Source organism: Hypomesus transpacificus, chromosome 1, assembly GCF_021917145.1.
Source record: "Hypomesus transpacificus isolate Combined female chromosome 1, fHypTra1, whole genome shotgun sequence".
NCBI lineage: Eukaryota > Metazoa > Chordata > Actinopteri > Osmeriformes > Osmeridae > Hypomesus > Hypomesus transpacificus.
The window spans coordinates 2,934,829-2,951,230 of NC_061060.1; the positions used below are offsets into that span (position 1 = coordinate 2,934,829).

The 16,402-nt window shown below is 40.0% G+C and overlaps 3 long non-coding RNA genes across 3 annotated transcripts; 2 read left to right on the plus strand and 1 right to left on the minus strand.

The window, feature by feature from the left end:
• The first annotated feature begins 4,572 nt into the window (after nucleotides 1-4,572).
• Nucleotides 4,573-11,440, plus strand: LOC124470844. The gene is made up of 5 exons (XR_006956466.1): nucleotides 4,573-4,660; nucleotides 4,804-4,883; nucleotides 4,975-5,019; nucleotides 7,085-7,216; nucleotides 7,311-11,440. It is a non-coding gene; the product is annotated as an uncharacterized LOC124470844 (long non-coding RNA).
• On the minus strand, nucleotides 5,479-16,269 carry LOC124470849. The gene is made up of 3 exons (XR_006956467.1): nucleotides 16,117-16,269; nucleotides 6,152-6,191; nucleotides 5,479-5,854 (listed from the first exon to the last, which is right to left on the minus strand). It is a non-coding gene; the product is annotated as an uncharacterized LOC124470849 (long non-coding RNA).
• Nucleotides 11,521-14,668, plus strand: LOC124470837. The gene is made up of 2 exons (XR_006956464.1): nucleotides 11,521-14,122; nucleotides 14,266-14,668. It is a non-coding gene; the product is annotated as an uncharacterized LOC124470837 (long non-coding RNA).
• Nucleotides 16,270-16,402: the final 133 nt, after the last annotated feature.

Here is a 16,402-nt window from a genome sequence, read left to right on the forward strand (position 1 = left end):
TTCTGAACGTTAAAAGGAAAAATTGCCTTTCCGGTTTTCTAATATTGCAATCATAACATAACTAGAGATTACAGCACTAGGTGACAGATTTGCAATTCTTTTATAAAGAAATTGAGGTTATCCGGTGAAACCCTTTTACGGTGTCTATGATTTTCCTCATCGGAGCCTGTTAACAGTAGACCCTCGGTCTAGCGTTATTCCCCTATTCTTGTGGTTATGATAACATCACCAGTCGTTCAAATCCTCCCACAACTGGCTGCTTCGAATGTGTTCCTATAAACCAGCCATTTTCCAAAGCAACAAACTGCTAATGCCTTTTCATCTCTGCTTTTCAAAGACAGTGCACCAGTAAAGTCCAAAGGTCAAATGTATCATATTCATAACCTATATCTTATATTCATCCAGTCATATTCTTTAAAGCTACATCTAAAAGCATAAGAGAAAGTTTCATTACGCCATTTAAGTGACTGTGTTCATGGTATGTACATATTTCTCCTACTTCAGTTTATTAATTTACTTATTGGGCTGTGCATGTGTTTAGGCTTTGTTGCGGTCCTCGGTTCCCCACAAACACAAAAATGAGAATGATGATTATTAGAAATGTCACTTTAATCGTTTATGGTCAAAAAAAGAGAACATTTTGGTTTCAGTTGATAAACAAAACATGAATTCAGTTTCTGCTTTCTAGACATAATGGTACATGTATTTTCTCTGTATTTAGACAGAAAACAGACGTTGAATGAATGAATGATGGTTCTTTCGCTTTTGAGGTCATAAGTAATTATATAAAAACCCTGTTTCTGGTAGTTTCATGTTGTTTTTAGTTCAAACCCCGGGTGTTACTAACCCAATTCAACATATCAACCAACCATCACTACTTTACTTCACTATTTATGTCTTTCATGTCTGTCATAATTTCCTTAAATTTTGTACATAAATATCAATACTTTCTAGTTCTTACATTTTAAAGCCAGGCTCGTTTTAATCTGTATTTGGTGGCATGATCAATATTATTTGTTGTCATTGCGAGCTTGTATTCATTTCCTGGCTATCACGCACAACAAACGTCAGCTAGTCTACGAAGCTACCATGCAGCAAGGCAGAAGGCAACCAAGTATATTTGAATCTAAGTTTTCGAAAAAATTATTCATAAAAAAGTTTTTATCATTGATGAGGACTCTACTATACTCTACTCTATTGTACTCTTCTCTGCTTTAATCTACTCTGTTTTAGGCTCTCTGTTCCCCTCTCTTCCTCTTTCCTCTCTTTTACTGCGTGAAGATCTTAAAAAAACAACTAAACATTTAGCTTTTTTTAAAGGTTGAACTAGTAAAAAAAAGAAAAAGAAAAAAAAAGGTTTTGAAAAAAAGGTAGTTAAAAAAAGGGACGTTATGACACAGAGGGAGGGGGGGACAATGTCGACATGACTGAAAATAGAGACATTCCTGATCACCCATGGCCATATATGAGGGAGATTGTTGGTGTCAAAAAGGATTCCTGAGGAATGCCTTGCGTGTGTATAGTGTATTTTTGTATTAATATGATGTGTAGTCCAACAGGTAATAGTAATGGCTACTTTTTACATAAGTATATGTCAGAGCCCATACTTCTTTACTTTAACTTGAGTGAAAAAGTGTAGTCAGCACCTTCACTTTAACTACACTCTTTTCAAACATGACTATCTGTACTTGTACTCGAGTGAAAGATGTGTGAACTTTTGCCATCTCTGACCAGTACCAGTCTCACTCTATCAAGACAGAATGTGATCCAAATACAATGAACTAGCTGTGTCATTATTGCTTTCCTTGTGATGCAGAGGACCAACTGAGGAGAATCCCCACCCACGGACCCAAGTCTTCTTCCTGAGTGTTTACCGTAATATCAGCCGCAGGTTCGCTTAGTTTCATGTTGAATCATCCCGCAAAATGGTATTGTCTACCTGATAAAAACTGAAGAAAAATCTAGAAGCTATCACAAGATCATCTTTGTGATAGCTTCACTTGATTTTTAGTGACCAATTCGAGAACTTGTGATTTCTCCTTCCAGAGGATTACCAACAAAAGAGACACCCAGCCAGCATGTAGGCTTCATGCCTGGTGTACTGTAGCTCTCATCCTCCCCCCCACCCCCCCCCCCCCCCCCACCCCCCCCACCGAATTGCTTACACCTCACACACAGCAGACCGCAGACTAGGAAATGTCAATATTGTGAGCGGGAGTGAGAGATGCATTCTAGTGTGTTTATGCAATCAACGAGACTATAAAAACACGTTCAGATCTGTGTTTATGCAATGGCTTATATTTAGGATGTGTTAAAATTCCTCAGGTATTATGATGATGTAAGCATAACAGTCAGATGTCAGTTGAAAGATATATACATTGAAAAGTGAGATTAATAAAGATAAATGTTCCAAAAGGTTCCATAAAAAATATATAGGTTAAATATGCAGGGTGAGGGAAGTGAACACGTTAAAGTATTTCTCCACTACAGACATGTTGCTAAATGTGAGGCATGTTGACAAAATGTGCAAGTGATAAATCGACCAAGCTATCTGATTTAAGATGTTTAATTTGCTATTATAGGTGTGTTATCGTATGGGGGGGAGGTCATGGGGGTATGGGGGGTCAGGTGGCTGAGCGGTTAGGGAATTGGGCTAGTAATCACAAAGTTGCCGGTTCGATTCCCGGCCGTGTCAAATGATGTTGTGTCCTTGGGCAAGGCACTTCACCCTACTTGCCTCGGGGAAATGTCCCTGCACATTCTGGATAAGAGCGTCTGCTAAATGACTAAATGTAAATGTAAAATGTAAATGTTGATGATACAATCAAATATTACATGCTTTATTTAAACTTTTTTGACTCTGTACCTTTAAATAGCACAAAATGTCATGTAAAATGTGTAACCATAATAAAATGTAACCTTTGAATTGCAACAGAACTTCTATATTTCATATTGTTGGCACATGACATAGATTATTATATAATCTATATTATATAATGTAATAACATAATATAATCCAAATGTATGATTATATATACATTATATATGTGTATTATAATCAGATTTTCTGTTAGTCCTTCGGTCCATGTTATATGAAACGCAGGCAGCTAAACCACGTGTGTCAGCCTGGTGTCAAACATGGCACACCACAGACCTGACACTCTCTCCTAAATCACATTTGTGTCACCAGCAGTTTACTCTCTCTCTCTCTCACACACACACACACACATCTCCTCGCCAGCACAACAGGGATATGATAATAACAACACGTTCTCACAGCGGACGTATGACAAGCTGAGCTCAGCCACTGAGCAACCCCCTAGATATTACTATGGAGATGACTTGGCTGGAGGAAACTTCTGATTCATTTCACTTGTTCCCACAGCAGGCCTTTCTATTCCCTTCCGTCAGAGCCTGAAAGAGGGACTCCCGAGCAAGTAGGGAATGCCCGGTCCACGCAGGAACCCTCCCCCAGCGTGGGGTGGGGAGGGTGGGGTTGCTGGGGGGCCTTCCCTATTCGCAGTGACACTATGGGTAAGAAATACTAGTGACATGAGTAGCCGTAGCCCAGCCCAGCCCCCACCCACCGTTTCCTTCACGCTACACTCCACGGCAGAACGAAGGGTTTTTCTCACTAGTCCGCCAGGTTCACTTCCTGAGTTTCAACTGCAGGGGCCACAGATGAGGCTCTGAACATCCTGCGCGTCGATTCGACTCCCACGTTCTCACGAGAACACTGACGCAGCAGAAACACACACTCACAGATACACACGCAGAGACACACACACACTCATGCATACGTCAAACTCCCTCCTGGCTGACTCATGCTGGGGATGAGGGGAGAGGATGGGGATATGGCACTAGACGTTTGGGACTATAGTCTAGCCGGAAACACATAAAGCTGTGCATTGAAATACTGCACTTTCAAATTAAATTGCACAAAGTACTGTACATTCAAGATATACTCCAGACTCCACAGTGTCTGTGTAAAGCTGACACTAACATCTTCATTTCACTGTAAGATCAGGCCTGAGTCCTGCAGTAGGTATTCTAGATAAGGAATACGAGGGAAACTGTTCATGCCTTCTAGCAGTAGCAGTATAGGAGATGTACTTTTTGCCAAAAATGGTCAGGTAGTTGGTCCTGTAATCCTTGCTCTCTACACGTAACATCAGCCATCCCTCAACGTATGTTTCTTTCATTGCATCAAGTCGAAAGCAATGTGTTTAATTGATCCAATGTTCAGAGGGACAATGTCATCTGGACAATGAACTGCTTGAGACAAAACCAGGTCAACCACACTCACATACACCCCTGCACGCTCACAACCACAGACTCTCACTCACACACTCTCACACACACACACTCTTACACACACACACATACTCTCACACACACATCTATCTAGATGGAGTCCAGTGATTCAATCTGAAAATGGGAACTGTCGCCTTCCTCTCGTTTCCTGCCCTATGTGCAGAAAGCATGTTATTACCCTGCTCTTGCATCTTCCCGCCCCACGCACGCGCCACGACACCACACCACACTCGCGTAGTGGTACGGGCCAGTGGAAAAGAAAAAGTCATTACTCACTCAACAGTTTCTGCAGTTTTCCAATCTCTTAAAGTGGTTTTCCTGTGTCCTGATGGATAAATATATAAAGGTAAGCAAGTCACCTGTCTACGGTACTGATGATCTGAAAAGCATCCTTTATTAATCGTGAGCTTTTGTTGAATCAAGCTGAGATAATGAAACTGGTAGTTTGTTGCCTGGTAGCAGTGGCTTACTGTGTCGTGGTGTGTGCAGAAAGAGATGACCGGGACCGGATTGAAAAGAAACGACATGAAGTATTCAACCGAATAATAAAATTGAACAAGACGCTTAAGGTAAGTCAATCTATATCCAGTTTCTTTTTAGTTTTTAGCGATGTGAAGTTTCAACATCACAGCTTGACATGTTATTTTTCTCGTCTTGCAGAAAAGCAACTTGACCCTTCACACTCCCCTCTCTTCGGAAGTAGAAGTAAGTAACTTCCCTGACTTCACGTTTTCTGAGCTGATTGACATGGTCATTGTTGGTACTGGAGGCTTGACTGTGGTGCTGTGGTTGCCCTGAGTCATGACTTTAGCACCCACCTATACTGTTCTGAATGTGTAGTGCAGTAGACCAGACTAGCATGGTCTTCTAAAAACAGGAAGTGTGGAGGATCTATTAGGTTTGAACATGTTAATGTTACTCAGGGTGACTAATTAATCACACAAGCCTTCCTTGAAGTGTTCAGTGTTTGTGTAGGAAGTTCTTCACACACCACAAATTGTGATCTCTGTCTTAAAAAAAATGATTCTTTGAAGTCATACTTGATATCACTGTTAAACTAAATAAGGGCAATTGAGATTATTCCACATTATTGTTGATGATAATAAGAAGACATAGTGGTTGGATGTAGAGCTGTTTTACATTCTGGACACCACCACTTTGATTCAGAAGGCAACTTGAAGGTTTTATTTTTTATTTGGAATAACAAGTAAGAATACATTTCATGGAAACTAACATTGTCACAAATTGTGTTGTTAGTTTCAATCACTTTCACAAACAGTAAATCCAGTTTGGCATTTGTTCTGTTCTTCTGTGAGTCAGTCTGAAAACATCTCCATATCTCTCGGTGTGACTTGAACACATTTAGGAGAAATGTGTTGACTGATTACAGCATTCTCTGTGGGTCATGCAACTTAAACTGTGCCACAGGCATTGTTTATTCAAGTCATATAGAGAAGGCTTTTACAGGGTTAATTTCAACACTTTAATGTGGTCTTTGGGTGTGCTCCAATAAGCTGATCCGTGCAATTAGTTGTGGAATCTGGTGAAAAACATAATTCTTCTCTTAGAAAAAGTATTTTGAAAGTAGGTGGAGCAGTTGACGGATATTATGGACACATCATACAGGAAACATTACTTTTCCTACCAGTTTCGAATTTCAAGTTTATTTTTCCATTTGCAACAAGTACACAGAACATTCTTGGTCCCGCTCCTCTTAGCAGTTTCCTTTCAGTTTAACAAAACAAGTATATGGGAGATAGGACACAGTGGAAATCCAACTCAGAGGCTAGTGTAGTTGAATCGTTTTGTCCCATCGAATGGTTTGAGGGAAACATACCTTCTGAATCACTCGGCTCAACCTCTATGGTGGAGCCAACCTAGTGGATATAGAATGATCAGAAACATCAGAGAGCATTGAGAACCTTGAAAGTGTCTTCATATGTGTTACAAGATTCTGAAATGTTTTACTGTAAGCTATTATGGACCACTATTTACAATTTAAAGGCAGGTGCAATCAATTATAATGTGTGTACTAAATGATGACAAAATGAGTGAAGTAAATGAAGGATTTTTTAAGTAGCAATATTCAGAAAAGCTTTGCCATTTTACACAACACAGATTAAAGGCAGGACAGGCAATTTTAGCTCAAGTTTGAAAGGATTCAAACCAAAATATCCCACCCCCTCCCTTAAAAGTCACTCTTCCAAAACCCATGATTGTTCTGCCTGACTGGGGGTGATAGGTAGACACACAGACATACAGACAAGCAGCGCGTAAAATCATTGCATTCGGTCCGAATCCCCACTGATCATTAGTGCCGGTCCGACCATGATGATTGTTACCATCCTGCATCCCACAGATATCGGATTGATGTCATTTAACTGTCAAACAGGTTGCTATCAAGATATGAAGGGCATTGCAGCAAATATGATACAATGCTTTTCAACAACAGTGCCTGCCCTGCCTTTAAGGAGGTTGTGTTTTGCGTCTGATGTAGCACTTGCGATTTGAAGTTAAAAACCCAGCTAAACAGCGCCCCCCTCTGGCTTTTACTCTACACACTCCAATGTGTGCAGCATGTACATTCATCCATCCTTTTACACCTGCTACACAGACATTTGGATGCAAGTTGTTCTACCAGAACATTCAAATTATTTTATTACAACTGAGGAATCAGATGAAATGTAGCAACCAGCCCCATGATGTCAGACATCTAGAATCTTCAGTTTTTAAGTGAATTAATTCTAATGTCTTCTTCTGTGGTTTTCAGAACTGCTGCTCCCTGTCTGCCTTGCGCTGCTTCAGAAAGGAGCTGGATAAACTCTCCCATGAACTCTCCCATAAACCCTCCCATAAACAGAATCTGATGGTACTGCTAAGAAACCTAGGAGATCCAGACACGGTGAGTCACAAGGAACAACGTAAATACAATCAAACAACAATAGTAAAACAGCGCTGAACAAAAGGTTTAATTCACACAAATTTGTTGTTTTCAGGAGAATGGTGTAAACTTCTGCAGTACAGAGGAGATTAAGGTAACTATCAATTTCCAAAACGTAGACCTTTAGTTTTGTGTTGTAACAAACAAATCAAGTTTGGCATGAATCTAAATGTCTGTTTTCTTGTATTCCTCCAGGACACGGTTTGTACACCTTGTCATTCACATCCAAAGAAGGACGCCAAGGAATTTGTGACACAGTTGAAATACCTATTTCAAAAGGTATCTACTTTGAATTCACCTCACAGACTACCAATGAACTGTAGTGTCACGTATTTTCACAGTGCCAATCTCATACTAACTGATATCTACTATGCTGTTCTCCTACCAGGCTAACAGCATGTGAATGGAAACCAGAACAAAGAGACGTCTGAATGTGTAAAGAACACTACACTGTGAAGCCACCGGTGGCTAGATCATTAAGGATTACGGCCATCCTGCTAAATAACTTATTTAATTAATATTTATTCTTTTAACATGCAAGTCTTCTCTAAGAAGGATAGTTTTACTACCAAATCCTCAGAGCTGCTTTTGCTTTACCAGTTCACACTGTGTATACAGGATGTCTTTAATTTATTCATGTAATGAGCTTAATGTTCGTGTTCAATAGTTTTTATTGAGTCGATAGAGCCTATAGACAAAAAATGAATGTTGAATCTCAGGAAAACGGTATTTCCAACAACATTCTGATAATATTTTGTTGATCCTGTGTTTGTATAAAAATCTGTCAAGATATGTGTTGTTGACAGTGTATGTTCACCTGTGCTCTTCTCTGTAGCTCTAACTCTGATGCTATTTTCAGTAATTTAAGTTTTAACTTATCTAGATTCAAATGAAATAAAACAGATCAAACTACATTTGTGTAATTCTTGCCTGACATGTCTGACTGGGTTGCCATGTTGAAGACAACTGAGCAACTGTAAAGCAATCTGTCAACCTACTAAAAAAGCATGGTATTAAAACAGCAATGTGTTCCCGGAGAGCCCTTAACAGGGCTGGCATATAACTAAAGTATGTCACCTAAAAACTACCAAGTCCCTACCAAGATATAGTAGGGGTAAGCCACATGTACCATGGTGTCTCTCACGGTGACAGGTGCTGGATGCTGTGAGCAGGTGTCAGGCCTGCAGCTTGACTCTGGACTTCCCAGAGCTGGGGTTTTCTTTTTCAGAGACAACAACAAAACAAGACAAAACAGACCAAACAATCTCTGTTTGGAGATGCACATCCTGCCCAAACATTCTGCACCTCCATCCATCACTAAAGCACTCTGTCTCTGGTAACTCTGTCATTAAAATGTAGACTGTCCACCCGCGCCAAGTGAGGCCCTACGATGTCACAACTCTTGAATTTGAGATTTCACAAGTTATTGCAAGGTCAGGTTTAGTTGTTATTTTGTGTCAGACGTGATGGTTTTGGGTTGTAGGAAAGGTGTTGTGGGTTTGGTGGTTCATGCAGAACAGGTGTGGTGTTTCTGTGGTCCGCTCATATGCTGGGTTTTCCCTGACCACAGGGGGCAGAATTCCCATAGTGTGAAATGCATGTATTCATGCTGATACTGTGAAAAACAAGTGTTATTTAATAAATGATGTTGCAAAGGTGTATTTTGACAAACTTTCTACACTCTTGATTATGTTAAAATTTTTAAGATTTTTTTTTTTACATTTGAAGTTTTAATACTACATACAAAGTAATTTCATAGAGACAAAATATATTTACAAACAAAAACAAGACACAAAGACAGTGTCAATTCTTCACACAGGCAGGAGTGTGAAAATATCAACATAATTGTGCTCCCGAAGTTGATATCCTTTTGTCACCGCCGGACACAAATGATGAATCAGCAACATTTAGCCCATTTTGGGCATCAACCCAGAGCGGCAGTATTTAACATCCTGAGACTAAGAATGGGTTGGATGTCCGGCATGGGAAACTGATTTGGTGGAAACTAATTCAAGCTTTGCAACCGGTAGATTTCTGCCGCAAGAAATAGAATACAAAAAGGTCAGGACACCAGTCCGGTAATTTCAAGCATGTCTTCCCCTTTTCCTCTCCCGTCTCTCCCGTCTCTCCCTCAAACTGTCTCCATTCAAAAAAAAATATATAATGTGTCCAAACTTTTGACTGGTACTGTATATGTATATATATAAAATGCATTAAAAAAAAACAAGATAGAGTTGCAGGTCTTATCAGGTTCACAGCTGTTGATAATATCTGTCATCCGTTTGTGGAGAAGTACGCAGTGGAACAACCTGCCTGCTGGTTCTGTTTCATTTGAATTCAATGGAAACATTGATCAGTCTTTCCACTAGACAGCCTACTCTAGGGTTTGCAGGTACTGCCATAACTCCAGAGGGAGCAAACCTACAAAGTCTCAGATAAAACGTTATGACGCAAGCATGTAGGCCTGTGGTGCTTTTCCTTAATGGCACACATTAGACTGGGCAGACCGCTACCTGCTTACAGTGGTCTGTGTTTTTTTTCCTCTATGCTTTTAACCATCATCCTAAAATCAAACGTCAGTTTCTACACTTTCTCAGGCCTCTTTTCTACATCCCTGATTGAAATCAAGTGGGCCTAAAGACTGAGGATCGCATGAATCTTTGAAACCCTGACTATGACTTAAAAGGTCAAAGACGCAGGTGTGGAATCACTCAGGGAAACTCTATAACAACACTGCTTAACAAATTTAACTCATACAAATCACAATTAACATATTTGAGAGAAGTAAATAAATAAGTTAAAGAGTTTCTCTCTGGTCTGCCCAGTAAAAGGTATTCAAACTAAATCATTTTGGTTTCAAGGAAGGTAACCCCATGTTTCAGTGGTGCAGGACTGTCTCCGATCACTTTCTGAATCACAGTGGCTTTTCTCTCCACATGGCCAATGGAGTTCTGACTTCACACTTTCCATCTGTAGCATTGGAGCCTGCATAGCGCACGAGTCTCGTCTTGATTTCTGCCTGTGCACATTTGTTTCATGCAGCATGTTATTTAACATTACCAGATCATCTGAAAGTACATATGTAAAGTGAGTCAAACGTTTTTATGGATGGATTAGATTATTCATTCAGTGGTTTGAGCATTTGGCTATAGATCAAGAGGTCACAGGTTCAAATCCCCCCTTTTACTTGCTTTGGAAAAAGGTATCTGCTAAATGAACACAATCATTATTAATAATATGTCAGAAATGATCTGATTATTAAATAATAATAGTAGTACATGCTAAGAGCTCAATGCCCTCTTCTCCTAATCCTCTTCTCATCCTGCCCACCCCACTTAGTCAAATACGTCATGACAGGATCTGGGGACCAGTACCGCAGCAGTGACCTTCATTAGGGAAAACTGACATAGAGAAAGTTCCAGAGGACACGGGACAATAGGTTCACGTGGGCGTTGTGGTCAAAATTATTGTGATTCACTGAAGTACTGAAATGACTAAGGTGAATGAAGGTGATTATGTCAGGTCTTAAAATAGCTTCATTTTTAAATGGCTGTACCAGAGGCATGGATAAATATGGAAGTAAATAAAGAATCTGAAACAAATATCACCTTTACCGCATCCCCTCCATATTTACAAATGAGTCCAACATCTCTCTTTAGGACATTCAGAGAAGTCCTTTATCTCAGTTTTCCACCCCTCACTAAACAGGAGTACCAGTCTGGCATGGATTACAATTAAAGATTCATATAAAATTCTATTCTGTTTACTTGTGGTCAAAGACTGGCCTCCTGGCACTTTGAAACCATGTAAAAATCCCTTTTGACCGATGCTATATAATCCTAACTCCATCATTCCATGTCTTGGGATTAACCAAGACTTCCCTAGCAACCCAGCCATTGACATCCCAGAAGAAGTCAATGTGAAGGTACTGGAATTATTGTAACTATTTGAAGTATTCCTAATGCTGGTTAGTTGCCATTGCCGTCCAGGCACAAACAGTAGAATATTAAACTAAAAACATTTAGCAGACGCTCTTATCCAGAGGGATTTACGGTCCCTGTACTTACAGTAATTAAGGGAAAACGGAAATAGAGAAAGTTCTAGAGGACACGGGACAATAGGTTCATGTGGGCATTGTGGTCAAAATGATGAGGTACTGAAGTACCCTACTTGCCTCTGGGAGAATGTCTCTGTACAGAGACTTACAGGGAGAATGTCCCTGTACTTACTGTACTTACTGTAAGTTCAGGGACATTCTCCCCGAGGCAAGTAGGGTTGCCCAAGGACACAAGTGCCTTGCCCAAGGACACAAGGTAATTTGGCCCTCATGTTCTATGTGGTGAGTTTGTCTTGTGAAAAGCATAAGTTTCAAATGACTACCACAACCTAAAGTCAACCCAGGCATGCATGCATGATGTCTTTGATACTTGAAGTACAGTAGACCAACATAATTAGTGTGGTTAAATGTATAATAGATGTTTCCTGGAATTAAAATGGTTTGTGAATGTTTTTCTTTTATCTTTAGTTTCGTTAAAAGCCAAAGCTGATTTTATCCATTGCATATTTATACATACTTTAAGGCTATATAGCTGCATGGATGTTTTACACAAATAAACAATCACAGGTAACAGACGGCTGCCTTGGAAACAGGGGTGACACCTGACACAAAAAAAACACCCTCTTCCCACCAAAACTATTGAGTACACTTATTTCACCTAAATCATATCATGCATCATCAGTAAAACTTAAAGTGAAAAATAACTCATTTGCACAAAATGTCAGTGGGCATCATCACCAGGTCTGTGACATAAGTGAACATTAGGAATGAATGAGATCCTGATTGCCCTGACAGGGAACCCCCTTCAGATGGAAAACATCTCTTCCCACAGCACCAGATTCTTACTCTTTCCACCAAACAACCTTCAACCTGGTTTTCGCATCTCACCTCCAGTTACGCCAATGTCTGAGCGGTTTGGGGTTTTAGATGATTTTTACATTGTAGATAATGTGACATTGAGCTAATCTATGAGTTTATATCATTTTACACTAAAACTGTACAACATCATAATCACAACAAAATCATTAAGGTGCCTTGAAGTAGGGTGATGCCGTGCAGCCAACTCGACTCAGAGGTCACTGCTGAAGTCAAACACTAGAAAGCTCTACACTTCGCTAGTGGCTTCGATTTTGTGAAGTTAAAGTCCACAAATGTCAATGCACTGTTCACACCACATTTAAACAGATGTGTTAAGACGTGGATCCAAAAATACCCAAAGATAAACCAGCCTCACTGTCGCAGGGTCACATTACGTTACAACCCGGAGTGAGAACGTTTCTCAAGCGAAGAAAGCCGTGTTTGCGGTTTGTTTCCTATGTGACGGGGGTCAGTCTAATGCCAAGCAGGTGACACGTTGTGAGGCTCGTCCGATTGGGTTGTGGGTCCTGGTTTATTTCTGGGCATGGAATTGAAATTCTTGCTTTATATGTTAATGTTTCAGAGAAGCCCCTAATCTGTGCACGGTGTCTGGAGGACCACAGGAAGTAGGAGGAGGGTTGTGGGTCCTGGTTTATTTCTGGGCATGGAATTGAAATTCTTGCTTTATATGTTAATGTTTCAGAGAAGCCCCTAATCTGTGCACGGTGTCTGGAGGACCACAGGAAGTAGGAGGAAGGAAACAACTACGGATCTGGTCACAAGAAGTTAAACACTTACAGGAAACAGGTCTAGACCTAAAGTTGTGCAAGGTTTGGTCCTGGGATTCTGACCCTAGGTGGAAAGATGCCCAATAAAAAAAGATATTCACCCTTGCCTCATGAATGTGCTACGATGGCCATACAACACAAACATCAAGTAACAACTCAAGATTTTAAGTCCTCGGTTAAATTTGAGTTTGTTCTCTCTTTAGTGTTCTATGCCTCAGTTGTCTAGGCTTAACAGGTAAAGAATTAAATTAAAGCCCTTTAATATTTATGAGCAGTGTGCAAGTCGTGTGAAGGGATTTCACCCTTGTTAAACACTGAAAGAAAAAAAATCCCAAGAGTCATCAAAAGGAAAAAAGTATCATTTGCCCACACATGAGGACATGAGCATGCTGTATAAAAAGAGGGCTAACTTCTTCACTCACAACCAGCCACCCCTGTCCTTACAGACTCATTATCTCCAGCCCTGTACATCTAAAAGGATACCGCTTTGAAAACCTCCAGACAACCATGGATCACATCTTTAGGATTGCCTTTTGCATGCTCTCCATCTCTTATCTTCAAGGAAAACCAACTCCATCTACAAATATCCCTACCTTTGATTTTGACACGGCCGTAATCAAAGATATTCTAGGGGTCACTAAGAAACTACTGAAAACCGACATGACCTGTGTAAGTTACTATAGAATCATTATTGGTGAAATAGATGGAATGCTTGACTTGGGCTCTTACTTAAACCTTTCTTCCAATGCAGGACAAGAATTTAACCTTCTACACAGCAGATTTTACAAAGGTATGACCTATCTGATTCTATTAAATCATGGTGTTTAACTTCTCAAACAGTCTTGATTATGTGAAGCATAAACAAATGCCTAATGTAGTCTAAGACATCCGCTCAGTTACAATATTGGACCAGTGTTGCAGGATCCTCAGCACAGCTGCTGAGATGAGGGTTTCAACACACTTCCCCCCTCAGCCCACAATCCTCTCCACAGCGTCAGTCAGTCCAAAGCCTAACGTGTCTTTCTCTTTCAGGAATGCATGGTGGCCGCACTGAACTGCAGCCTTTCAGAGCTGCTGGTCGTGGAGAGTAAATGCCCCGTATTGGACGTAGAAGATATCATCGTCAGCTTGGAATATTTGCTAGAATCAACAGAGAACTCAAGAGTGAGTATGATTTGTAGCTTTCTGTATTCAAACAGGTGGCTAAATGGATCTCCCTTTCAAATAACTGAACCTTGTTTAGTCACACACTCACAACACAAGGTACACTATTTACATGTTGACTTTGGCTTTGTTTCTTTCTTTAGGGAACTGAATTCTCTTCAGAATGCAAGTGTGAGAATCAGAAATCAGAACAGCTAAAAGAGTTCATCACAAACCTGCAGACTGGACTGCAGTGGATCCAGAGCCAATAGTTAGCAACTAAGGATCAAGAGATTGTTATACAAAGATTGTAAAGCAGTGTGTGATAAAACAAGTACAGTTTCAGCTGCTTTCTAATGATACTACTATTCTAAGTTGTGACACTTCTACCATGTCTGTACTGTACATTTCTGAGAGGCTGCCGAACAAGCCTTCAGACAACTGGATCTACATTTCAAAGTTCTCAGCATATGTTATGAGTGTTAATGTATTTAACAGTTATTTATTTATCTATCTATTTATTAAGTATTTATTACATTGATCGATAATAAAACCTTATTACCAAGAGTTTAAAGTGCAAAGTGGATTCTTTCTAAATATGATAGCATTAAATAATAGTCTGAGTTTATGATGTCATTACCATGATTAAATTAATAGTTTGGATAGGACAGTGTGGGTTAACTGCATTTCATCCACTGTGTCATACAAGTTCTCTAGATATGAGTTATTAGGAGGTCATGGAGACAGGTGGGGGAGGGGGAACAGAAAGTTAGCGGAGGAAAACCTCGGAGGAGGGTTTGAATCCCAGCGTCTAACCAGGAGTAACGGTCAACCGCTGAACGTCATGGTTACTCCATCACTTTCACATCAGAGGGGGGATTCCTATTCTGCTACAGCCCAGACCACTAGGTCAAGTATGACCTCACTTCACTTTCTTACTACTGATTTAATCTCCAAAATACTTCAGTAATACGGCAACAAATATGTGACTTCCTGTTCCTGCTAATCATTTTAAGCTTTGTGATGAGTAAACAGCCTACACTCACAATGAATTATTTGAACGCGAGTTTCTCTTTCCATGCAACAAAATGTCTTTTGAAACAGGTCACCCACGCAAACCTGCCCCACTTCTACAAACAGGAAATTATTTCAAAGATTGAGCACAACATGTGTACATGAGACTGATTTAGCCGTTGACCTCAGTGTTTACAGCCGGCCCCTGCTTTAAAGTGTTTGGGAGTAGAACATTTTGTTTACTACCAATGTGTAGTGCATATTCAACGAGTAAATGGCGGCTGCACGGCCTATATCTAGCAACCAAGATAGTAGCAGGTCGGCACGACTAACAACCACATCAAAAGAATTGCATATCCTGTTTATTTTGACGTCTACTCTATGCACCTGATGTGACAAGGTTGGACCTCTTTCTAATACAACTTAAAAACTCACATTAGTGAGTTTGGTAAAAGTTTCAATTGGACGATCGAAAAAGGCTCAAAATGAAAATAAACATAATACTAAAACCCAGCCTGTTACTATGCAAATATAGTCTGTCATTGGTACTTGATTCTAGTACAGAAGGATACATATAGTACAGTGTACTATGTTATAAATACCAGGGAAAAGATTATCTACATTAGCTTCAGAAGTGATGAAGAGCATCACGTTAGGTCATTTTATGACAATCAGATCAGTCTGCAATTCACAAGAGGGGCCATCGACCAAAGGAACTGGAAAAAAAACACTTTTCACAAATGCTAACTAATTGATTATGTAAATAACAGATAATTGGAATTTTGAATATGAATATCAACCGTTTAAATAAGTATTCCATTCGTAGGTAAAGGCCACTAAGGGAGTCTTGACAAGGTCAGGGGAATTTTAACCACACCCAACCACCTCGGCAATAGCCAGACCATAACATTTCATAAACATTTCTGTACAGTATTAACTTGCAAACAACCATTACAATATGTGGATGCAGAACAGCTTCAATAATCAAACGCACAACATACATCACCAGGTCGAAACTTTCCCTTTTCCATTGAACCACTTGGTGTTTTAAGACACGACTGTCAAGCCTCAAGACAAGATAGAAGTGTTGCATACATACTATTAAGATGAGCTATCCTGGATGAAAAGGAAATGCAGCTTTTGCAAGTCCATCAACTCAGTTGATGTAAACAAAACTGAATGCTGAGCTGCATTTCTAACACAGGAAACCCAAACATTTCCTGCGTACTAACACCGTGGGGTGGATATCCTGTTATTTGTGTATACTTACAGAAAATCCAGAGGGTC